This window comes from Coregonus lavaretus (genome assembly GCF_964263955.1).
Source record: "Coregonus lavaretus genome assembly, chromosome: 38".
Lineage (NCBI taxonomy): Eukaryota > Metazoa > Chordata > Actinopteri > Salmoniformes > Salmonidae > Coregonus > Coregonus lavaretus.
Window position 1 is genome coordinate 3300330 of NC_140025.1, and position 25912 is coordinate 3326241.

Sequence of the window (25912 nt, forward strand, 5' to 3'; positions counted from 1 at the left end):
AAAGAGCACTTTGTGTCTTTTTCTGTTTTTTTCTTATGAATGTGTGTGGTAGTTTAAACCTGGGAGAAAAGAGCCAAATAACACACCAAGGTCAAAGTTGTCTCCTTCTGTCTTTTAGACTGGGTTGTGTTCATTAGGCACCAAACCAAACAAAAGGGACCGAAACACGGAGGGACTACCTGGACCATTGTGGGCACTAATGAACACCAGTCTAGAAGTTTAAAAGATTCGGACACATCTCAGGACGTTTTTAAGCGTGAATTCCGTGTTGGTGCATTTTCTGCCTCTTCCCACAATGCGGGTTAAGTAAATTTGTAAGTCGCTCTGGATAGGAGCGTCTGCTAAATGACTTAAATGTAAATGTAAATGTAATAAATGACTAAATATTGCTTTTAACCTTATAGAAACAGAAAGGGGGCATTGCACATTTTTTTAACGATTGTTTTACTTCTGTGGTAAACCTGTGCAAACATGAAACATAAACAAAGGTATATGAGTTAAATAAATATGCAGTAACATTTTATTTAAAAAAATGATAAAGTAGTCAGGAATTTTTCCTGCCAAATATAAGAAGTGCAGTCTTTTTTCAGCATAACCGGTCATTATGAATTCAAGTTGTAAACCTTTTCAAATTAACTTCAAGCATTAACCAGACAGTCTGTATGTTTCTCAGTTCAGCATGTAACAATTCACTGCCTCCCTCTTCACAAGTTCCGTGCCAAGAAACACCAGCCTATTGACAGTTTCTGGCTTCAAAGTTGCCCTGTGGCATGTGACCACATTGCCCCCAGTGCTAAATGCTCTCTCAGAGGGCGAACTTGTGGCAGGGATGCATAAGTATTTATTTGTCAGACAACTCAATTGTGGGAAGTTGGATGTGTGAACTTGCCACCACTCCAAAGGATCAGCCTGCTGTCATCATCAGAGTGTAGCTCTTGCTCGATGACCTGTCTCTGGGTTCTGAAGGCAGGTGCACTATTGGTTTTCTTAAAGAAGCTCCCAAGGCTCTTCTTGGACTTCTTTGCTAATTGTGGAGCAGTGGCAGCTTCTTTCTCGGACTTCTTTGCTAATTGTGGAGCAGTGGCAGCTTCTTTCTCTCTCTCACTTTGGTCCTCTTCAAAAGAGATGTCTCCCACGGCTGTGTTCCCTACCAGGAGGGCTTCTGTCTCGGAGGCAGCTCTCACCTTCACCACCACCAGCTTCTCAGTGGTCATGTAGGTAGTCTTCAACCTTGGGTCCAGAAAGGTAGCCATGGTGAGCAGCTCATCTGTTTCAGGGTCGGTGTATTTGTCATTCAGGTAATTGAGGATCCTCATCTTAATCTCTCGGGTCAGTTTGGCTTCGCCCTCTTTTGATTTCAGAACTTCCGTCTTGAACAAATGGAGGACCGGCTTCAGATAGGACACACTCACGTATGTCTCTCCTGACAGGGCATCTGTGAAATCCTGGAGGGGCTTAAGTGCTGCCGTGATAGACTCAAAGACCTCAATGTCTTGCCAGGAGGGTGCAAGGTGACGTGTTTTTTTGTCTGCTGCCAGGGCTTGTGTGATGGCCTTTTCCTGCTCCAGGACTCTTTCCATCATCTGCAGTCAAGATCCCCACCTTGTCGGGGATTCCATGATGAGCTTGTGGAGGGGCAGGCTCAGTTTATCCTGTGCACTTGTCAGCGCCTTCTGCTTCTTCCAACTATAGGAAAATGTGCTGACCACTTTCTTGTACACTCCTGTGGCCCGGGAAACCCGAGGTTAGTTTTGGACACTCCTCTCTTCAAAATAAAAAGGTGAAAAATAATTACATATGAATCACAATTATTCAATAGAAATAACATAGCATCTGCTGTAATTACAACATGGACACTGGATATGATTACAAATGTAATCCATCTATAGATTTACAAACAACTGTTGTGATTTAAGAGCGCTATGTTGCTTTAGAAAACGGGATCATTTATTGGGTAGGCTATTATTGAAAGAGAGAGGATAGATTCATATATTGAAACCATAGGCCACTGTATCAATTATAAATAAAAGCAATGTAATCCATGTAATGTTTGGATATTGCACACATTTACAAATATTCTACATTTGCATAGCTGTATATATCCGGCTTAACGTATAAGAAGGATCAGGCAGTGTAGTCTGCTCTAACTTTAAACAGAGGAGATAAGGAATACAACAGTTATTCTGCATCTTATGTATTTTTTTTTTAAAGTAACGTTATATTTCTACCTAGCTCTGTGTTTTGGACGTTGAAACTTACCAATAGCAATGTGTAGCCTGTGTCCGAAACACCCTAGACTTGTCTATTTGTTCAGCTCCAATGCTATGACCATGTTCGATCCGCTGTCGGTAGTCACGTACTTGACGCCACTCTTTCAAGCCCCAGGATGAAAGTGCCTCCCTCCGCCCAGCTGCAATTATTTCTCCGGTGTGGTCGTCTGGGAAATAAGAGGTCTGAAGGAATTTGTTTTGCAGCTTCCAGTTGTCGTCAATGTAATGAATCGTGACGATAATGCATGGCTCTGTGGCCAGCTTGACTATAAGTCGGCAGTGGTAGAGAAGAATGCAGCGTTACGGATTTCGTTGGCAACTCTGTCCGGACATTCTGTGTAGAGTTCTGGCAGACATATTTAGCTGAAGTATTTACGGTTCGGGGTCTCGTATCTTGGGTCTAGAGTTCGAATCAACTTTCTGAAACAGTCTTCCTCCACAGTTTGAATAGGTTCCATGTCTGTCGCTATGTGATACGTAATTGCACTCGTTATCTCATTCCTCTTCTTGTCATAGGGAGTACAACTAACGAATGATGCCTTGAGTGACAGCTGAGTGCGGGTCTGGCTTGATGATGTCTTGGGACTTGCTTCGCTGCTCTGGGGGTTTGTTGCACGCATTCTGGTAGATTCTAAATATTCGCGCACGTGCAGGGTTTTCAGGTGGTGAAAAAGATTGCTGGTGTTTCCACCTTTGGCTAGCACAATGCGTCGACAACTTACACAGTACTGTTTGTTGGTCGAGGTCGGATATCTTAAAGCCAAACCAGTTTCAAACGACAGAGGCCCCCTTTTTCCCGAAACAATTCTTCCTCATCCTGCAAATCAACCTCAATAGCGTTATTTCCATTGTCTTCAGTCATCCTCAATGCTTGATTTTCTTGGACTTTTGCAAACGAAAGGAGTTTACATCACTAAATGTTTGCCTACTCTACAGTTGTGCATGCTTCTTTGTTGACTTTGATTGGCAGGCAGATCGTGTGTAACGTCCATGCTTCTAGTTTTTTTCTTTGCTAAAAAAGGCTATGTTTCTAGTAAAATAAACAATTTGAACAAGCCCAATAGTTTGTCTTCATTATTATTATACAATGTACAAAATTGTATAAATAAAGAAAAACCCTTGAATGAGTAGGCGTGTCCAAACTTTTGACTGGTACTAATATATATATCTATATCTATATACACTGCTCAAAAAAATAAAGGGAACACTTAAACAACACATCCTAGATCTGAATGAATGAAATAATCTTATTAAATACTTTTTTCTTTACATAGTTGAATGTGCTGACAACAAAATCACACAAAAATGATCAATGGAAATCAAATTGATCAATCCATGGAGGTCTGGATTTGGAGTCACCCTCAAAATTAAAGTGGAAAACCACACTACAGGCTGATCCAACTTTGATGTAATGTCCTTAAAACAAGTCAAAATGAGGCTCAGTAGTGTGTGTGGCCTCCACGTGCCTGTATGACCTCCCTACAATGCCTGGGCATGCTCCTGATGAGGTGGCGGATGGTCTCCTGAGGGATCTCCTCCCAGACCTGGACTAAAGCATCCGCCAACTCCTGGACAGTCTGTGGTGCAACGTGGCGTTGGTGGATGGAGCGAGACATGATGTCCCAGATGTGCTCAATTGGATTCAGGTCTGGGGAACGGGCGGGCCAGTCCATAGCATCAATACCTTCCTCTTGCAGGAACTGCTGACACACTCCAGCCACATGAGGTCTAGCATTGTCTTGCATTAGGAGGAACCCAGGGCCAACCGCACCAGCATATGGTCTCACAAGGGGTCTGAGGATCTCATCTCGGTACCTAATGGCAGTCAGGCTACCTCTGGCGAGCACATGGAGGGCTGTGCGGCCCCCCAAAGAAATGCCACACCATGACTGACCCACCGCCAAACCGGTCATGCTGGAGGATGTTGCAGGCAGCAGAACGTTCTCCACGGCGTCTCCAGACTCTGTCACGTCTGTCACATGTGCTCAGTGTGAACCTGCTTTCATCTGTGAAGAGCACAGGGCGCCAGTGGCGAATTTGCCAATCTTGGTGTTCTCTGGCAAATGCCAAACGTCCTGCACAGTGTTGGGCTGTAAGCACAACCCCCACCTGTGGACGTCGGGCCCTCATACCACCCTCACAGAGTCTGTTTCTGACCGTTTGAGCAGACACATGCACATTTGTGGCCTGCTGGAGGTCATTTTGCAGGGCTCAGGCAGTGCTCCTCCTGCTCCTCCTTGCACAAAGGCGGAGGTAGCGGTCCTGCTGCTGGGTTGTTGCCCTCCTACGGCCTCCTCCACGTCTCCTGATGTACTGGCCTGTCTCCTGGTAGCGCCTCCATGCTCTGGACACTACGCTGACAGACACAGCAAACCTTCTTGCCACAGCTCGCATTGATGTGCCATCCTGGATGAGCTGCATTAACTGAGCCACTTGTGTGGGTTGTAGACTCCGTCTCATGCTACCACTAGAGTGAAAGCACCGCCAGCATTCAAAAGTGACCAAAACATCAGCCAGGAAGCATAGGAACTGAGAAGTGGTCTGTGGTTACCACCTGCAGAACCACTTCTTTATTGGGGGTGTCTTGCTAATTGCCTATAATTTCCACCTGTTGTCTATTCCATTTGCACAACAGCATGTGACATTTATTGTTAATTAGTGTTGCTTCCTAAGTGGACAGTTTGATTTCACAGAAGTGTGATTGACTTGGAGTTACATTGTGTTGTTTAAGTGTTCCCTTTATTTTTTTGAGCAGTGTGTATATATATATATTACGATTTGACTCGCATAAAAACTGTGGATGGAAACGTGGCTACTGTTTATGAGACATTCACACAGGAGGAATCTTACAAGCGTCTGTCAAATGCTTAAGTGCCAAAAGAGCATTGAATAGTCATCAGAGAATACACACTGAGAACAAAGCAATGCTTAAGCGGACACATGGAGAGAATGCACGGGAACATGATTGTGCCCTGTGTAGGGAAGGGCTTCAGACAGAAGATTGAGGAAAGTTTTGTAACTTCCACTTGTGAGTGGAAACACTGTTCTTGGGTGAATAATATACTCTATGACTTTGGCTATTTGTAAGACTACAAATACAGTCACTATTGTTCATAGTTTTTAACTTGATTATGTTGTCCCATGTGAACCCTGCCAGGCAATCACTGCACAATATCTGTCAAATAATTAATCCAACGATAGTGATAAGATTATCTTGATCTGATGAAACCCACGTTGATGCAAGCTGTAACCGAGCCCATCTCAAACGGTCACATGAACTGGTCCAATTGAATCCATTAGAAAACATTTGATTCCAGTTCAGCCCACTAGACACCAGTAGCCATTCTCTACCTTAATGAACTGGAATTTCACCTAGGGAATTGATTGTTCATGTACACATGTATGATACATACTTCGGTGTGTAGTTATTGTTTGTTTTGCCCCCTATTGAGTACTGTCTTCCTTGTATGTCATGTCTCCTGAGTGGCGCAGTGGTCTAAGGCACTGCATCGCAGTGCTAACTGTGCCATTAGAGATCCTGGTTCGAATCCAGGCTCTGTCGCAGCCGGCCGCGACCGGGAGACTCATGGGCGGCGCACAATTGGCCCAGCGTCTTCCAGGATAGGGGAGGGAATGGCCGGCAGGGATGTAGCTCAGTTGATAGAGCATGGCGTTTGCAACGCCAGGGTTGTGGGTTCGATTCCCACTGGGGGCCAGTATAAAAAGTAAATTATTCACTAACTGTAAGTCGCTCTGGATAAGAGCGTCTGCTAAATGACTAAAATGTAATGTAAAAATAATTATGGAATAGTTATAATACATTTTTTAAGAGTGGGAACCCTGTTTAAAAAACTAAACAAATATCACCTAATTACTTAAAGAGATCCATGTGTTTTATAACTAGTATAATAATGTTGATAATTCAATCATTTTTGCCTTTTATTATTCGTTTTACAGTTTTACATGACATGACTCTTACATTGAAGGACTAAAAAAAACTTGACCCGGAAGTTCTTACTTACTCTTGTTGGCTTCACGGATGACGGAACACAACACGAGCTTGCTATCTGAAAAATGTCCAAATTGGAGTTGTTGAGAGTAATTTTCAACCAACGATGTACAGGAGCTGCGGATGAGACATTCAGAGCCGTTGCAAAAATGATATCAGAGTACCAGGACAACGTTTATCTATCGAAAGAGGACAACGACCGTGTACAGGGGCTGCTTGACATCATCTTGAAACCGGAGATAAAGTTGTATAGAGCAGGTTTGTTACTTTCTCTGTATTCAACATACATTTTATAAACATTTGCAATGTTGAGGATTTAATTCAGTACAGCAGGAAGCTAGCCTAAGTAACGTGGCTAGAAAACGTGTTATATGCTTAAAGCTAGCAAACGCGGCAGCCATGTTGAGGTGCAGTTACCCATGACCAGGGGGGTTTTCACTAGTTACCACAGCCACAAAGTCAGAATCGGCTATTTCGTAAAAATTCATTAAAAAAAAAAAAAAAGCTTTTTGGTCTTTAATTTAAATTTAGGTTAGCAGTGTGTTTGGTTCAAAATCAGATTTTAAGAAGATACATTGTAGAATAGGCGGGGGTTTATGACTGGCTGTGGTAACTAGTGACGTCGACTATGGCCAGGGGCGTCTTCATTACGCCGTTTCTGTTACAAAACGTTTATTAAACAGAAGCGAACGAAACTGGGAGGGACCTAACTGAATTTGTCCAATAGAAACTCTCGTTCTGCTCTGTTTGCTTCTGTTTGGTTCTTAAACGGTGAACGGTTTCCGTAATGGAAAACGCCCCAGATATACTGTATGAGGAGATGTTTGTCTTCTCCCTAACAATGGGATTTGATGTCCACAGAGCAGAACGGTGGCCTGTCAAGCTCCTGCCTGTTCCTCGCTTTGGATTGGTGGATACATCTCGTTATTTGAATACTTTTTAGAATATTTGATAAGGGGTGTCGAAGTCAACGGCCTGTATTCAATGGAGAGTGAGATGCAATGCAAGCCTTTAATAAATGGAACACTAGTCACTTTAATCATGTTTACATTTCTTACATTACTCAGCTCATATGTAAACTACCAGTCAAAAGTTTGGACACACCTACTCATTCAAGGGTTTTTCTTTATTTTATACTATTTTTTACATTGTAGAATAATAGTGAAGACATAAACGATGAAATAACACATGGAATCATGTAGTAACCAAAAAAGTGTTAAGCACATCAACATATATTTTATATTTGAGATTCTTCAAATAGCCACCGTTTGCCTTGATGACAGCTTTGTACACTCTTGGCATTCTCTCAACCAGCTTCATGAGGTAGTCACCTGGAATTTTTCAATTAACAGGTGTGCCTTCTTAAAAGTTAATTTGTGGAATTTCTTTCCTCCTTAATGCGTTTGAGCCAATCAGTAGTGTTGTGACAAGGTAGGGGGGGTATACAGAAGATAGCCCTATTTGGTAAAATACCAAGTCCATATTATGGCAAGAACAGCTCAAATAAGCAAAGAGAAACGACAGTCCATCATTACTTTAAGACATGAAGGACAGTCAATACGGAAAATGTCAAGAACTTTGAACGTTACTTCAAGTGCATTCGCAAAAACCATCAAGCACTATGATGAAACTGGCTCTCATGAGGACCGCCACAGGAATGGAAGACCCAGAGTTACCTCTGCTGCAGAGGATAAGTTCATTAGATTTACCAGCCTCAGAAATTGCAGCCCAAATAAATGCTTCAGAGTTCAAGTCAGACATCTCAACATCAACTGTTCAGAGGGGACTGTGTGAATCAGGGCTTCATGGTCGAATTGCTGCAAAGAAACCACTACTAAAGGACAACAATAAGAAGAGACCTGCTTGGGCCAAGAAACACGAGCAATGGACATTAGACCGGTGGAAATGTGTCCTTTTGGTCTGGGGTCTTTGTGAGACGCGGTGTGGGTTAACGGATGATCTCCGCATGTGTAGTTCCCACCGTAAATCATGGAGGAGGCGGCGTTATGGTGTGGGGGTGCTTTGCTGGTGACACTGTCTGTGATTTTATTTAGAATTCAAGGCACACTTAACCAGCATGGCTACCACAGCATTCTGCAGCGATACGCCATCCCATCTGGTTTGGCCTTAGTATGACTATCATTTGTTTTTCAACAGGACAATGACCCAACACACCTCCAGGGTGTGTAAGGGCTATTTTACCAAGGAGAGTGATGGAGTGCTGCATCAGATGACCTGGCCTCCACAATCCCCCGACCTCAACCCAATTGAGATGGTTTGGGATGAGTCGGACGGCAGAGTGAAGGAAAAGCAGCCAACAAGTGCTCAGCATATGTGGGAACTCCTTCAAGTCTTTTGGAAAAGCATTCCAGGTGAAGCTGGTTGAGAGAATGCCAAGAGTGTGCAAAGCTGTCATCAAGGCAAATGGTGGCTATTTGAAGAATCTCAAATATATATTCTTTTGATTTGTTTAACAATTTTTTGGTTCCTACATGATTCCATATGTGTTATTTCATAGTTTTGATGTATTCACTATTATTCTACAATGTAGAAAATAGTAAAATTTAAAAAAAAACTTGAATGAGTAGGTGTGTCCAAACATTTGACTGGTACTGTATATACTGTATTCTATACTATTCTACTGTATCTTAGTCTATGCTGCTCTAGACGTTGCTCGTCCATATATTTATTTATATATTCTTAATTCCATTGCTTTACTTAGATTTGTGTGTATTGGGTATATGTTGTGAAATTGTTAGATATTACTTGTTAGATATTACTGCACTGTCGGACCTAGAAACACAAGCATTTCGCTACACCCGCAATAACATCTGCTAAACACATGTATGTGACAAATACAATTTGATTTGATGAATATGCATTGAAGTCTCGAATTTCAACAGGGACAACTCAGATATAAATTGTTTTTTCTCAAAGTTACCAGGATGTCAGTGCATCACATTTATATCAGCGGCACCTTAATTTGGGAGGACGGGCTCCTAGTAATGGAATCAATGGAATGGTATCAAGCACAAACGCTTGTTTAATACCATTCCAGCCATTATTATTAGCTGTCCTCCCCTCACCAGCCTCCTGGGGTACACTCGTAATAACCTAAGCGTTACGAAACTTCTATTAGATAAAAAAAAGCCTAACTTATCACAAAAGCAATACATTTTTATCTTGACTAAATTCGCACTTGCTTAATAATTAATAACCTGCTTAACGTTGACAGATTTTCAGCGGAGTAAATAAACCCTTTCGCTTCGCCTCTTCCCCTCTGCCATGACTTCACTAGCAGCCCACCTCTGCATCATTTCTAGCCTGAACAGCCGCTAGTGATCACTGTTTCTGTCTTTTCACGTTCCCGCTATCGTTTGAACAGACATTGTACATTAAACATCCTCCATTCAAGCTACAAAAGGTGCCGGTGTCCTCTTTACTAACTTAACTGGAGAGTGGCAAAAAACATAAATGGGCAAAATATGCCGACTGTCTTACTAAAACACTTTTCCACGACAAAAGCATAGAGCAAAAACCAAGCCATGAGGTCGAAGGAATTGTCCGTAGAGCTCCGAGACAGGATTGTGTCGAGGCACAGATCTGGGGAAGGGTACCAATAACATTAAACGGCATTGAAGGTCCCCAAGAACACAGTGACCTCCATCATTCTTAAATGGAAGAAGTTTGAAACCACCAAGACTCTTCCTAAAGCTGGCCGCCCGGCCAAACTGAGCAATTGGGGGAGGAGGGCCTTGGTCAGGGAGGTGACCAAGAACCCGATGGTCATTCTGACAGTTCCTCTGTGAAGATGGGGCCACTTCCAGAAGGACAACCATCTCTGCAGCACTCCACCAATCCGGCCTTTATGGTAGAGTGGCCAGATGGAAGCCACTCCTCAGTAAAAGGCACATGACCGCCCACTTGGAGTTTGCCAAAAGGCACCTAAAGGACTCTGTCCATAAGAAACAAGATTCTCTGGTCTGATGAAACCAAGATTGAACTCTTTGGCCTGAATGCCAAGCGTCACGTCTGGAGGAAACCTGGCACCATCCCTACAGTGAAGCATGGTGGTGGCAGTATCATGCTGTGGGGATGTTTTTCAGCGGTAGGGACTGGGAGACTAGTCAGGATCGAGAGAAAGATGAATGGAGCAAAGTACAGAGGGATCCTAGATGAAAACCTGCTCCAGAGCGCTCAGGACCTCGGACTGGGGAGAAGGTTCACCTTTCAACAGGACAATGACCCTAAGCACACAGCCAAGACAACACAGGAAATTCTTCGGGACAAGTCTCTGAATGTCCTTGAGTGGCCCAGCCAGAGCCCGGACTTGAACCCGAACTAACATCTCTGGAGACACCTGAAAATAGCTGTGCAGTGACGCTCCCCATCCAACCTGACAGAGCTTGAGAAGATCTGCAGAGAGAGATGGGAGAAACTCTCCAAATACAGGTGTGCCAAGCTTGTAGCGTCATACCCAAGAAGACTCAAGGCTGTAATCGCTGACAAAGGTGCTTCAACAAAGTACTGAGTAAATGGTCTTGAATACTTATGTAAATGTGATATTTACGTTTATTATTTTTTAATACATTTGAAAAAAAATTGAAACCTGTTTTTGCTTTTCCAATATGGGGTATTGTGTTTAGATTGATGAAAAAAATACAATTTAATCATTTTTTGAATAAGGCTGTAACATAACACAATGGGAAAAGTCAAGGGGTCTGAATACTTTTCGAATGCACTGTATGTGCACTGAGCTTGTCTGATGCTTTATGCTTACGGTTTGATGCCTCGAGGGCGCCAGAGATCTAGATAACCAGAAGAAGAGAGAACTTAACCTGACCCAACTATTCTCCTCCAGCTGGCTTTCGCAGATTCTGACATTACTCTCCCGAAGTTGCCGGTAATAGGCTACACGAGGAGTCAGCAACCTTTCTCATGTGGAATGCTAATTTATCTTAGCATTTCTACCGATTTGCGTGCCAGTTATGGTTTTCATATGCAAATATTTGTGAAAGTTTCATTTAATTTATATCAATGTCTTCATATCTCAATCATTGTCATGTGGTTAAAATTCTATCCAAATCTAAATGAAAATGATACAAACCTAAAAAGTAACTTCCATTGCCAACTATGTAAAAAATAGCCTACATAAAGCAAAACAAATAAAAAACATTGCTGTCTGCAGGTAGAAAATATCCTGATTTAAAATTAGACCAGTCGACTAATTGGGGTCAGCCCTAATTTGATTTTACATTACTTCAAAGTGATTTGGCGTTGCACAGTTGTCTCACTTCCATAGATGTTTTGCTAGTTGTGGCTTAAGTTAGACAAAGTTTGTAGTGGCTGTTTAAAGATTCCCCTGGCCCATAGACTACTATCAAGGTGAAGAACCAACTAGCATTACGTTGTAAAAGGCTGAACTTATCCTTAAACAGAGACCCCATTGTTTTATGTCAGAATTTGTCGATACTGTCAGTTGAGGATAAAGCGCTCCCTGACATAAGACAATGCAGAGACCCCTATCTCATCAGCTTATAAATTCTAACTCATCCTTTCTCTTTCCCTTCAGATTTTGAGCAGTTCATTGTCTCTGAAGTAGAGTTTCCCCCTGAGCAGCAGTACTGTGAGCAGGAGTGGAGCCCCAGTCTGGGGCAAGATGGCTGGAACTCCATACAGATTAAAGAGGAACAGGATGCCTCTTGGCCCCAGCCCAAATGGAGGAGGACACGGACAGAAAAAGGAAAAAGCTTTATCAGCTCCAACGGTAGAAAATCAATGGATCTGAAATCATCAGTGCAAAGGAGGAGTCACACAGAAGATAAATCATTTTGCTGTAGTGATTGTGGTGAACGTTTCACTCAGATGGGAAAACTGAATTCTCATAGGATCATGATACACTCTGGAGAGAAACCGTTACGCTGTGATGAATGTGGCAAATGTTTTGCTCAGTGGGGGTATCTGGACTCTCATATGAGGATTCACACAGGGGTGAATTGTGGCAAAGTATTCACTCAGTCTGACCGCTTTGAACCCTCCTTGACCACTTCAAAGGGTCACACAGGAGAGAAACGTTATCGCTGTGGTGAATGTGGCAAATCTTTTTCTAACGCTGGGTCCCTGAATTATCATAGGAGGTCGCACACAGAGAAGAAACCACATCGCTGCCATGATTGTGGCAAATCTTTTTTTAAATTTAGGGATCTGAATATTCACAGGAGAATTCACACAGGGGAGAAACCTTTTCGCTGCCAGGTCTGTGGAAAATGTTATAATCAGCACACTTCTCTTAGTTATCACATGAGGAATCACACAGAGGTGAAATCTTGTAACTGTCATTATTGTGGCAAATATTTTCGGCATGGCCATAATCTGACAGCGCATATGAGGATTCACACGAGGGAAATCAGATAATTGTCGCTATAGTAGCAGACATCTCAGCACTGACGGTCATGAGAGTCCATATGAGGATAATCAGATGAGCGATAAACTATATTGCTGTCAGGATTGTTGTAAATGTTACACTCCTTCCAATCTGAATCGGCTGGGGAGACGGAGGGGATGAACCACATTAATACCATGACTGGCAAATCTTTCACAACTGCCTTTCATTTGACACTGTGTATGAGACATTCATACAGGGGAGGAATCTTACAAGCATCTGTTGAAAATGCTTTAGTGCCAGAAGTGCATTGAATAGTCATCAGAGAATACGCAGAGGAGGAACCATACAAGTCAAATGATTGCTTCAAAGCCTAAAGGTTAAAGGCTGAAGGGTCACCTGAGAACAGACTTGATTGATCTTTACTATGGTAGCCCTGAGGCCCGATCTCTATTAAAGGCCATAATCAGGACATGTTCTGTATGCCCTGTCATTTTCCATTCTGTATTGGCTGTAACTTTCATTAAGTGTGAAACTGTATTTTCCCACTGAGATCAGAACTTGTATGGTTCCAGAAACCATTTTGTGTGTTTCATTGTTCAATTGAAAGTTGTCAGTTCCATATCACCCATTGTCTAAAATTATGCATGTATGTCTCATTCAGAATGACTATTCTTACACTCAGAAGAAGAATTTGCCTTTGAGCCATTTGGCATCTTAGCAGTTGTATCTTGAAGAGGTTGCTGACTTTGTGTACAGAGCTATTTCCCAGTAGACCTACTGTTTGCAACATTAAATACTTTTCCTGAACTTGATGACCCCCGACTGACTTGTCTCTTTTCACACCGAAATCTCCTTTGGAGCCTTCAAGGCCATGATACACTGGGAATTTGTTAAGGTAATGTTGCCAGTGTATCATGGGCTTAAGAGTACACATGGAGAGAAACATGACTGTGCCCTGTGTGGGGGAAAGGCATCAGACAGAAGATTGAGGCACATTTTGTAACTTCCATGCCACGGTTCTTAATTTAAAAGTAATCAAAAAGTAATATAATTACAATATTTTACTGGTAATGTAACTGATTAGTTGCATTAAAAAAAATCTGATTGTAACTGACAAGTAATCAGTTACTTCCCGACCCTGCATAAAGAGATAAAGCAAGTAAAAAAAAAACTATAAAATCACATTAGAATAAGCAAGTATATAAAAGTACATGAAACATAAGGACAGACTAACCATTGAAGTGAACTAGGCAGAGGATAAAAGACCATGGTTAAGCCTGTGTTTAGAGGTGTGTCTTTAGTGTGGACTTGGATCTGTGTAGGGATTGGGAGTTCCAGAGTTGCGGGGGCTGCACTGCTAAGCACGGTCACCCAGGGAGTGGAGCATGGTGTGAGGGTTGGTGGGGAGAACTGTCAGAGGAGCAGACTAGGGGGCGGCTGAGTTTTGAAGTATGTCAAGTGTTTTGGCGGGGAGTCCATAGAGAATGGCGGTGCAGTAGTCCAGGCAGGATAAAACAGGCGTGAGTGAGGGTTTCAGCAGTGGGGTCAGTAAGAGAGGGTCTCAGTCATTAAATGTTTTTGAGGTGGAAGAAGGCTTATTTGGTGATTACTTCCCAAAAGATCCAATCAATATCATGAATGAGCAGCATTAGGTCAAAATGAATGAGAGATACTCTTGGACAGAAGGAATGCGATATTTTCTGGAAAGTAGACATTTTGAATGTATCAATAACATCAGTCTGATTCTCTCATCACCCTGAGAGACATTCCAAAACAAATAGGAATTCCTGTTTTTAATAACGTGAAAACATCAAGACTCTGAACCAGAGCTGTGAGTTTCCTACAGTTCTCTGTATTGTTTAATAATTACATTATTAAAATCAAACTTTATTCACTTAGAAATGTACACCTTTCCTATGCATGCTTTTACTACGCACTTCTCAGTAGTTGGTATTCAGACTAACCTTATGTAGGTGCGCATCGAGATTTGTGGGTGGGGCTCCCTTGCGCGCACTGAATACATTTTGTTCAACCCCAGAAAACACCCACTGAGTGGCAGACTGAATTGATCAGGTCATTTTCGTTCAATTCTTTTTTCTGTTCATGTATCTAAAGCATCCCTTTAAATATTGTGTACCTTTAATTTGAATTTGATCGGCACAATACTAATGCGTTCAGAATAATGAAAGATAGGCATATTTGTCTCTGTTTCAGAACCCACGGGTAGATTTAAAAACCCTCTGATATTACACATTTATGTTAAGGTAAGTATTCATGAATCCTATGTTACTTCAAGGAAAAATGGGGTTGGAGAGCTTTTACGCATGAAAGAAAACAACGGTGTGTACATTATTAGTAGGATATAAATTAACCCCTGATTGCCCGCACTGATCATGGAACTGTGTGACAATAAGGTCCAAGTCTTGTGCTGCTTGTCAAGTTCAAACTGTAATGATTTGGTGTGCGCTCCATTATTATTTGATAAGATGTCCCGATGTACACTACAATTTGTACGAGGCCTTCATTAAATATCCACTATTATTAGCGACCCTCAGTAACAACCACAAGAACGTGACAGCGTTTACAGAGGAAACAAATAAAGGTAGGCTAAACCAAACGATGTCATGGAATTATACGAAATGTAGAGTACCAACTGAAGGGAACTAACACCAAACGTGTTAACTAAGTGTGGTTAATACTGACGGTCGCTACCCATAGTGGTTAATAATATTTTGCATAATAAAAGTTGTAGGAAAAAGGAAATGCCAGAGCGCACAAAAGGTTCCATTTGTCGCGACTGTCACTGTGCTCGGCTTTGCCTTGTCATTCCATTTGGCTTGAGTCTCCAAGTTTAGTCCTGCAAGTTATTAGAGCATTCGATTCTGCATAACCGCACAGCATTTCATACTTATTTGTGGGAAAGTGGCAGAAATATCCTTCATGTTAATATGCTTTTGAGTTTGCTTCATATTCGTCTCCAGCAATCATAAGGTAAATACATTCTCTAATCAATATCTGTTATCAATTTATAAAATTACATTGCATGGAAAATGGTGTCATTCCTATGGGGAAAAAAATAAGTATATGTTTTTCCACTTGAAACGGACAGGTTGCTCAACCTTATTCTAGAGATTATTGCATATAATGGTGGTGACATTATGAGGGAATAAAGTCAAGGTCAGAATACGGTTCATCTGTAGACACACCTCAGCCACATCTCCATTTCTTTGATCTCCACCCCAAACGCGTACCTGGCTGGCACTGGCGTTTCCCCATGCTTCAGTTCAAGGTCAGAATACGCGTAGCGAGAATAGTGCAAAAAAAAAGGATTAAGGTCCATTTACATGCGTAACTCCGGTCTGAATTACCCCAATAGAATGTTTTACAACAGTAAATATATCACACATCTACAGCATGTATTATCCACAGTTCCTTTGCTTTCCTTTCAGTTGACCAAACCCTGCCTTTGTATTTCCATCTTCTGATGCAGGTTAGCGTTTTTCGTTATGAATCTTATTCTGGAGGCAGCTCTGCAGAGTGGTCACTAGCTCGCATAGCCACAAAGTCATAAAATCAGATTTTACCCTAACCACACTGCTAACCTTAAATTAAGACGAAAAAGCGAAAACATTTTTTCATACATTTTTTCAATATAGCCAATTTTGACTTTGCAGCTGGCTGAAATCTCTCAGTTCAACCTGCTCTTCTGACAGATCTTTGTCCACATTTTTTAAATTCTCTTTTAGTCATGTTCTCTTTCTTTGTGGACTTTATTCATATGTTTCAACAGCTGAGCCTTACGAATGAATATTTTCCCACAGACAGAACAGCCATATTCCTCTCCTGTGTGAGTCAGTTTGTGCATGGTTAGGTTCCCCTTGACACTGAAGCTTTTCCCACAGTCACCACAACTAAAGGGTTTCTCTCCTGTATGAGTCAGTTTATGCTTCTTTAGCGAGTCCTTTAAATTGAAACTTTTCCCACAGTCACCACAGCTAAATGGTTTTACTCCCATGTGAGTCAGTTTATGCATGGTTAGGGGCTGCTTGCGATTGAAGCTCTTCCCACAGTCAACACAGCTAAATGGTTTCTCTCTTGTGTGAGTCCGAACATGTTCGGTTAGGTTACTCTTGAGACTGAAGCATTTCCCACAGTCACCACAACAACAAAAATTCTCCCCTGTGTGAGTCTGTATATGTTGGTTTAGGTTCCCCTTGCGATTAAAGCTCTTCCCACAGTCACCACAGCTAAATGGTTTCTCTCCTGTGGAAAGATCTCCTTTGAGTTTGAAGGTCTTGCCACAAAAGGGACAGGTGCTGGTTTTCCCATCGTGACACAGTCTGACATGGGCCTTCAGTTTACAGATGGAGTTGTAGCATTTTTTGCAGAATTGGCATTCACTGGGTATCTTCTTGGCGAGAGTCACATGCATCTGCAGGTCAGCTTTTAAAGCAAACGTTTCGCCACAGTCACAGCAGAGGCGAGTTTTTATAGCTGTGTTGCTGGGTTTGGAACTGTGTTTCTCCAATGGTGGGTTGTGATCGAATGGTGGTCTGGGATCTAATGTTGGGCTGCTGTCTAGTTCTATTGACTCGCTGCTTTCAGCTGTGCTAGGGCTGGATGCATTGTTTTGATTATCTGGAGGGTCAGAGGGAATGTTGAGAGCCTTTAGCTGAGTCAATGTGTCAAAAGATGTGAGATTCACTTGTTTAGGGTCACACTCCCTGTTCTCCACAGTCTGGATTTGAGGAGGAGTCAAGGACTGAAGTGGGTCCTCCTGATCACATTCACTTGTCACATAGGGAGGAGCGAATATGGATTCTTTGGTATCAAAGAGTTCTTGAAGCGGTTCTTCCTCCTGACTGGTCAAGAGTTCCTCCTCTTTAATCTGTGTGGCCTCAGTGTTCTCCTGTCCCAGACTAAGGCTCCATTCCTGCTCACAGTGCTCAGGGAGAACCTCCTCTTCAGAGACAGCGAGAGAGAGCTGCAGGGAGCCTGGAGGGAAGGAGATGAGGAGTAGAGGTTATACTGTCTTTACACATCAGGGTTAGGGTGAATTCGAATTGAAATGGGAAATCTGCAGTTCAAACAATAACAAAGCTGGCACCCCACCATTGTTTTGGTAAATAACTGAGGGATGGGGCTGGAGAAATGTAACCACTCAAATTCAGACAGAGTTATGGGTGCAAGGACTGACCAGCTATGATATCAAAATGATAGTTTTAACAGTGTTTCTAAACCATTGTTTAGAAACACTGTAGTAAAACAAGCTTATATTTGGGGTTCTGATGGGGTACGACAGTTGAAGTAAGCTAACGAGGCATTATATTAGGGTTAGGGTTAGTTATATTCTTCAAGAGTCAATGGGTATATACACAAAACATTAGGAATACATTCGTAATATTGAGTTTCACCCCCTTTTGCCCTCAGAACATCCTCAATTCGTCGGGGCATGGACTCTATAAGGTGTTGAAAGCATTCCACAGGGATGCTGGCCCATGTTGACTCCAATGCTTCCCACAGTTGTGTCAAGTTGGCTGGATGTCCTTTGGCTGGATGTCCACTTGGGAAACCGTTGAGCGTAAAAAACCCAGCAGCGTTGCAGTTTTTGACACAAACCGGTGCACCTGGCACCTACTACCCTGTTCAAAGGCACTTAAATATTTTGTCTTTCACATTCACCCTCTGAATGGCACACATACACAATCCATGTCTCAATTGTCTCAAGGCTTAAAAATCGTTCTTCAACCTGTCTCCTCCCCTTCATCTACACTGAATTAAGTGGATTTAACAAGTCACATCAATAAGGGATCATAACTTTCACCTGGATTCACCTGGTCAATCTATGTCATGGAAAGGTGTATAATTTAGGTGTTCCTAATGTTTTGTATACTCATTGTATAATTAATAAAAAAAATTTTTTTTTTAAATGTATGTACCAATCGCAGATTGCCCCTTTAAGACAGTAAATTCTAGAAGTAAACTGAAATTCCAATTAAATCATTTAAAAACGAGAATCTATTTTTGATAACCTCAATAAACTGAAGAGAAATCTATTTATTTCAAAAGTTTTGACTTTGTCAAAACATACGGTTCATCTGTAAAAGTAATTATGAGACATTATTTGGTTGTTTTAATTAAGCAATAAGGCACAAGAGGCAGTGCTATATAAAGAATACAGTCATCGGTAAATGGTGTTGTTCTGCCCGCAGCGAAGCAGTCATTATATAGCATTATATATATTATGTAGTCATTATATAGCACTGACTTGCGTGCCTTATTGCTTTTATAAAACGATTACCGACCTATTGGTCAGGTTGCCAATACTACAGACGTGTGCGTGTCAGTCGCATTTTCGTTTGTTTTAGCTTTTTTTCTATTGGCATTTACTTGGATATATCTATAATAATCAAGTTGATGCGTGATGTCGCCTGGCTCAGGAAAAAAATTATGTCAAATTTTTTGGCACAGGGGAAATCACAATTCAAGAGTGAAACATCTTTTCCGAGGTCGGACATAAGGCAAATGCCGCGTTGACGTGCTATCAGAAACCCGGAACCTCAGAGTTAAAACTGACATACGTTTCTTTGCGTAGAGCTTCCCAAGTGGGAACCTCATCTTTCTACAATGAGTTAGTAAGTCAGACATTTCTGAGTTTCCTAGTTCCGACTAGCACGTGAATGTGACATTATAATTTAGTAACCACAGCTGTTACAAACCAAATGGTAGTTTAGACGCAAGGGGAAATAATGTGCGAGTTGAGATAAATTCAAGAGATGATTTGGACAGCAACATGATCTCATGATCACATGATGTGGAAGCGCAGTGATTCAGATGGAACTGTTAGCAGGCAAGGGTGTGCCTGTGTCTACGAATATAGCACTACTTGGAACGCTGCTCGTCCAATCAGCATCCAGGATCCATACAACCCATTTTATAAGAGTCCACAGGAGGGCGCAGCAGGGTATGCAATTAAATGTTGACGGATCAGTAATTGTTTTGACCGGAAATCTAACCAACTAGCCAACGATCTAGGAAACACTTCAGAGAAGAGGTTCATGTCTCTTTTTTTTAACAAAATTCTAACGGATATATCTCATTATTTAGCAAAATAGTAAGATGGCCACTAACTGGGGACCATATGCCGATGGAAATAGGCTAGCTGGTAATAGTAGTATTTCCAAAGAAATGTAAAACATGCTAATTGCTAACCCGTTAGCAAAAAAATTTAAGACACCATAATCACAAAACATTAGGCGGGTTTTCATTGACCCAGGTTTATTCGGAAAAAAAATACACAGCTATAGGACACATTTTCTAAAGATCAACAAAAATTGTATAATCTGTTGGACAGGCAGATTTTTTTTGTCTAACTTTATTGCGACAAATGATGATGAAATGGCATTTTTCAAATAAATTATTGCCTAATAATAAGGTACGCGGGTGATGTCATCACGTATCTAACTATACATTTGTCAATTCTTGCATTCTATCCATGCTCGCTTTTGCGGCTACCTGAGACATGAAGTAGAGACACTACATGGCCAAATGTATTTGGACACCTGCTCGTCGAACATCTCATTCCAAAATCACGGGCATTAATATGGAGTTGGTCCCCCCTTTGCTTCTATAACGGCCGCCACTCTTCTGGGAAGGCTTTCCACTAGATGTTGGAACATTAATGCGGGGACTTGCTTCCATTCAGCCACAAGAGCATTAGTGAGGTCGGGCACTGATGTTGGGCGATTAAGCCTGGCTCGCAGTCCCCAACTAATCCCAAAGGTGTTCGATGGGGTTGAGGTCAGGGCTCTGTGCAGGCCAGTCAAGTTCTTCCACACCGATTTCAACAAACCATTTCTGTATGGACCTCGCTTTGTGCACGGGGGCATTGTCATGCTGAAACAGGAAAGGGCATTCCCCAAACTGTTGCCACAAAGTTGGAAGCACAGAATTGTCTAGAATGTCATTGTATGCTGTACTAGAACTAAGGGGCCTAGCTCGAACCATGAAAAACAGCCCCAGACCATTATTCCTCCTCCACCAAACTTTACAGTTGGCACTATATATTGGATCTGCTAGCGTTCTCCTGGCATCCGCTAAACCCAGATAGATTCGTCCATTGGACTGCCAGATGGTGAAGCGTGATTCATCACCCCAGAGAACGCGTTTCTACTGCTCCAGAGTCCAATGGCAGCGAGCTTTACACCACTCCAGCCGATGCTTGGCATTGCGCATGGTGATCTTAGGCTTGTGTGTGGCTGCTCAGCCATGGAAACCCATTTCATGAAGCTCCTGACGAACAGTTATTGTGCTGATGTTGCTTCCAGAGGCAGTTTGGAACTCGGTAGTGAGTGTTGCAACTGAGGACAGACCATTTTTACAGCCTATGCGCTTCAGCACTAGGCAGTTCCATTCTGTGAGCCTGTGTGGCCTTCCACTTCGCGGCTGAGCCGTTGTTGCTCCTAGACGTTTCCACTTCACAATAACAGCACTTACAGTTGACCGGGGCAGCTCTAGCAGGGCAGAAATTTGACAAACTGACTTGTTGGAAAGGTGCCATCCTATGAAGGTGCCACATTGAAAGTCACTGAGCTCTTCAGTAAGGCCATTCTACTGCCAATGTTTGTCTATGGAGATTGCATGGCTGTGTGCTTGATTTTATACACCTGTCAGCAATGGGTGTGGCTGAAATAGCTGAATATAATTTGAAGGGGTGTCCACATACTTTTGTATATATAGTGTAGGTGGGAGGGCATACAGGCTGTCGCAAATGTAGGCTATTAATGCGCAATTTGCCTAAATGGATAATGGAAACACTTTAACCACTTCATTTTTATTTCGACATTCTAGCTTTTTTTGTGTAAGGTCATTAAGCTACCAGGGCGGCAGGTAGCTTAGTGGGTAAGAGCCTTGTGCCAGTAACCGAAAGGTCGCTGGTTCTAATCCCTGAGCTGACTAGGTGAAAAATCTGTCGATGTGCCCTTAAGCAAGGCACTTAACCCTAATTGCTTATGTAAGTTGCTCTGGATAAGAGTGACTGCTAGATGACAAAAATGTACTCCAGCTGTTTTTATCGACAAGCAAGTTAAAAGTAAATGCACCGTTGCAAGCAATTGTCGGGTGGATTTTTGTTTAGTCAAATCGTTCTTTATTGCGCCAAATTATGTTGGAAACTGAGTTTGTCAAACAAATGATGATTGCAGAACGTACGCAGGGCACGTGATTGGGAAAGGGGGATACCTAGTCAGTTGTGCAACTGAATGCATTCAACTGAAATGTGTCTTCCGCATTTAACCCAGCCCCTCTGAATCAGAGAGGTGAGGGGGGATGCCTTAATCGACACCCACGTCATCGGCGCCCGGGAACAGTGGGTTAACTGCCTTGCTCAGGGGCAGAACGACTGAATTTTTTTCTTGTCAGCTCGGGGATTCGAAACACCAACCTTTTGGTTACTGGCCCAACGCTCCTACCCGCCAGGCTTTATCAATAAAATGTCTTGCACAACTAACTAGATACATTTATTTTGGGATTCCACCCTATAAACGTCTTTTGCCTGATGACGCGAGACTGGAGAAGTAGTCTCATTTCATACAAGCACATTTTCATCTGCTTTCCCTCTCCTCGATTATCTTTGACCTTTTTCTAAAGGAGGACGGAGGAGTTGATAAAATGTAATTGAGAAAAGACCTAGGTTTTGCGAAAGTTTGTGTGACGTCATTACGCACAGCCGTTTTTATCGATAAGACAGCTCAGTGGAAACGCAGCGTAGCAGGCAATTGTCGCATCTATTTTCAATGCTGACTTGCTAAATGTAGACAACAACAAAAAAATCACTGGATAAGTTCATGGCTAGTGTTGAATGTGGCGATCATACGGGGTTCTATGCTATACGAACCTTTATCTCCGGTGTGATCCGCAGCAGTCTCTATAGCCTATCATTCTCCTCTTGGTACTGTGTTACCGTTTTCTCAACTGCCCCGAAAATCTCGACAGCAGTAGCCATTACACGCTCATTTAAAAACACACGCAGCAACTGTAGTTGAGACATTTTCAGTCGACTGAGAGTTGGGTATTTAGCGATTATGGCTACGTCGAGGAAATAATGGTGGTCACAAATAAAACAAACCCGCTCCAAAGGTTATTTCAGAGATGGAAGAGGAAGCGAGAGATCCCGCTAGCGCCTTTTTTTCTGATTCATATACAGTCAGGTGAACTAAGCTGACCAGACACAGCTGCTATCGCATTGGTGCTGTGGGGATCTATTTTCTCATAACTGGATCTGGATGTGATGAATAGCTTAGAAGGAATGCATTGGTGATTAAACATAGAAGGTTTGTACTGTACTGATATAAATTGTTTCACATAACAAGCTGTGATTCATGTGAGGAACGTTAGGGGGTAGGATGAGATAAGAACTTGTGTCTCAAAATTCTAGACTACACTGCTTCTTTGTGATCTGTGAACCGTCCTTGAACGTAGGTACATAGAGTACAGTGGAACAGTGTCTATGGGAGCTGACTCTACAGGTTGTTATGATAACAATTTATGCCTGGCAACAGTGGAGCGCCAAGGGACTGGGACCAGCCTGAGCGCCAGCGATAGGTTGAGTAAGTCTAAACCACGCCCAACCTCTACCCTGATAGGCCCAGCAAGGAGCGGGAACTATCACTGTCAGGGTATTTAAAAGAACAGCCTGTAACAATGGATTAGTTCTCTGTCTGCCCTGCGTGGTATTTCAGTGAGCCCATATACGAACCATCATACTTATCATACATACATTTTGCATATAATAAATTTAGCTTGGATTGAATATCTCTTGATTATGTTTTCTCTTATTCCAATACCAGATTTGAATTACGCAATTTCTAACAGTGCCTATGGGAGAGCCCCTTAAGCCTTAAGCAGACAGTAACTGTGACAATTTTTTTCTATGGTAAACGTACTGAGTAAGACTTCTTTTTCTTTTCGGATATAATGTTGTTCGCACTAATTTAATGTGCATGCCGCCACTAACTGTAGTGAACTGGAGAAAATGTTTTAATCCATTGTGCAAAGGAAAAATAAAAAACATACAAAAGACAAATAGATAAATAAATAAAAACATCCCACTCTTTCAGTCATAGTCAAATCCAAATCACACCCCTACACAGGCTCAGGGCCCTGGGAGGGTGAATCATCTTCAGTCAGTATTCCCTGCAATGTTTCAGATGTTAATTCCTGAATATCCAAAAACATTGCAGCTGCAGATACAATTATGTCCGACTTCTTGCTTGTTTGGGCAGTACAATTAATCACTTGCGCAATAAACGCCACCTTCTTCACTATCAATGTATCTGTATCCTTCAACTGATTAACGACAATCTGAATCTCAACTGGCTGCTGGGCATCCACTGCCATAGCTTCCTCAGCTCCACTCGCTCCTTCAACAATATCCTGCGCCTCTGTGCTGTACAGCCCGGATCCGTGCTTCTTAAAATTCCTTCACCCTAGCAGGACACTCTGGGAATTCGGCAACGTGATTTCCACCACGATTACAACACCATAGATCATCACCTTCTTCACTAACATATTGTTTCTGTCGGCACACACTTGATACATGACCATACCTTTTGCAATTAAGACACTGCAAAGGTTTATTCACAAACGCTCTTATGAGTAGGCAGATACTCTTCTTCAAACATCAGTAACACTGATTTACTTTCCTCCTTCTTTCCATATACTACCAGTGTACCCAATTGTAATAATTGAGTAAAAGTAAATATACTTTAATAAATTACTCAAGTGAAAGTCAAAGTATTTGGTTTTAAATATACTTAAGTATCAAAAGTAAATGTAATTGCTAAAATATACTTAAGTATCAAAAGTAAAAGTATACATCATTTCAAATTCCTTATATTAAGCAAACTAGACAGCATCATTTTCTTTTTAGTTTTTGTCTGATGACTTTTAAAACATAGGACGTTCTGTCATGGTCCCCTGGAGGTTTTTGTTTAGTACCCAGCATGTTGCGGGAACATCTTTGTTTTTAGGATGTCACCTGATGGTTCCAAAGAAATGTTCTCCACTAAAAAAAAAACATTTCTTTACACATCACCCCTTGTTACTGTTGCCAAGCCCATCAAGGCCCTGACTGGTCTACCACTGATCTATGTACAGCTCTTTGTCTGTTGGCAAGGTTAGGGACACACACACAGTGCTTTTAACTTACAATGTTTTCAACTTACATATTTGACACACATGATTACATTGTGTGTGCTGGGATCGGTTTCCAGCACCAGTCCCAGCACCAGACCACCAGACGAGGCGCGGAGGAGGGACCAAAGATCACACCTTCACCTGGAGCGAGCAGGCTACAGGGAAGTATCACCATTGACCTCTGGGTCGGTTCAAAACCCTGAGCTGACTAAGTGAAAAAATCTGCCATTTTGCATTTGAGCAAGGCACTTAACCCTAATTGCGCCTGTAAGTCGCTCTGGATAAGGACGTCTGCTAAATGACAAAAAACATGTTTTATAATGTCATGTAGCTAAGTCTTATGACTTTTTTTTACTCAGGGATCTCAGATATGGGTCGACCGTTCAGGAATTTACTACAATAGCTGGTACAGCCAGAGCACTGCAACCAGCAACTACTTTATTTAAACTTTATTTATGTTACCTGAAAAGTAATGGCAGGTAGCCTGGTCCCAGAACTGTATGACGCGTTAAAATATGGCAGATAAAATTACTAAGATGGCACAATTTTTGTCACACAATACACATTCATCTGCGTGCACAACACACGGGCTCCCGAGTGGCGCAGCGGTCTAAGGCACTGCATCCCGGTGCTTGAGGCGCCCCCTGGTTCGATTCCAGGCTGTATCACAACCGGCCGTGATTGGGAGTCCCATAGGGAGGCGCGCAATTGGCCCAGCGTCGTCCGTATTTGGCCGGTGTAGGCCGTCATTGTAAATAAGAATTTGTTCTTAACTGACTTGCCTAGTTAAAATAAAGTCAACATTGTGAAGCATTTTATGGTCTATCTTGTTAGCAACACATAATTCAGTACATGAAGATATTGTTAATTGCTTGACACCTTTTCTAACGGCTTTGAACATTTGCATTATTTTACTACAGACTGTAAGTTACTTTAAGTAAGTGTTCGCCAACGGGTTAAATGTGTTGTAATTTCTATAAAAATGTATTTATATTGTCATAAAAGTATTATATGACATTGTATGGGCTAGTACTTTCTGGAAAATGCCAATAT